Raw genomic sequence first — 779 nt, 5'->3', positions numbered from 1 at the left:
CTATGTCCCCGCCACCGCGGACCGCACCTCTCTGCCCGTCGGATCCTCTGACCCCACCGGACCCCCGGCCTCTGTCACCGCGCTTCTCTCTCGCCCTGGGTTCCCTCGGCCCTTCCAGCTGGCCTGCTGTCAGCCTGCGCTCGCTGCCCCTCGCCCGGTCGCCACTTCTCTCGCATCTCGCAAGGGCCGCTCTCAGAGCCTCCACCCTGTCTGATCGCACCCTGTTTCCCCGCCACTACTTTGGGGCCCGGGGCCCAGCCAGAGCCCTAGGCAGAGACGGGCGCAGTGGGGTGGGGTAGGGAGGGAAGGAGAAGGAAAAGGGAGGCAGGGGCCGCGGACACCGCAGGAGCCTCGGGCTTACTCCTCTCCCTCAATCTAGGAGGCAGGGAGATGTCGGGAGAATGTTGGAGGCCGCTCCGAGACGGACAGGCCCTGGAGCAGTCGCCCATCTGCGAGAGAGACACGTGCGCACAGACACCGAGCGCACACACGGCGGCCGCGACTGACTGGGCCCTCAGGCCTGAGCCGGCAGGTCTGTTTTGCCGTCCCCGGAGCCGGAGAGGGTGCAGGCCCCAGGGCCACACGGTCCGCAGTTCCGCGGTGGGACCTGCGCGCCGGGAGCGCGTTTCTCCGCAGAGCGGCTTCTGGGTTCAGGCGCCTGCGGCAGCCGCGACGCTCCTGCGCCCCCTGCCGTCCCATCGCGGCGGCGCAGCCTGGCCTCAGTTGCCGGCTGCCCGGAGGGGCCGCGTCCGGGGGTTCAGTGGGTCACCGGGGTCATC

The 779-nt window shown here is 70.7% G+C and overlaps 1 protein-coding gene across 1 annotated transcript in view; it reads right to left on the bottom strand.

Moving 5' to 3' along the window:
* Positions 1-779, bottom strand: part of PDE2A (phosphodiesterase 2A, cGMP-stimulated) — a 103,904-nt gene that overhangs the window by 68,172 nt on the left and 34,953 nt on the right. The gene's annotated exons all lie outside the window — the stretch shown is intronic.

This window comes from Mandrillus leucophaeus, unplaced genomic scaffold (genome assembly GCF_000951045.1).
Source record: "Mandrillus leucophaeus isolate KB7577 unplaced genomic scaffold, Mleu.le_1.0 Scaffold432, whole genome shotgun sequence".
Taxonomy (NCBI): Eukaryota; Metazoa; Chordata; class Mammalia; order Primates; family Cercopithecidae; genus Mandrillus; species Mandrillus leucophaeus.
This window is presented reverse-complemented; position numbering and strand designations above follow the sequence as displayed.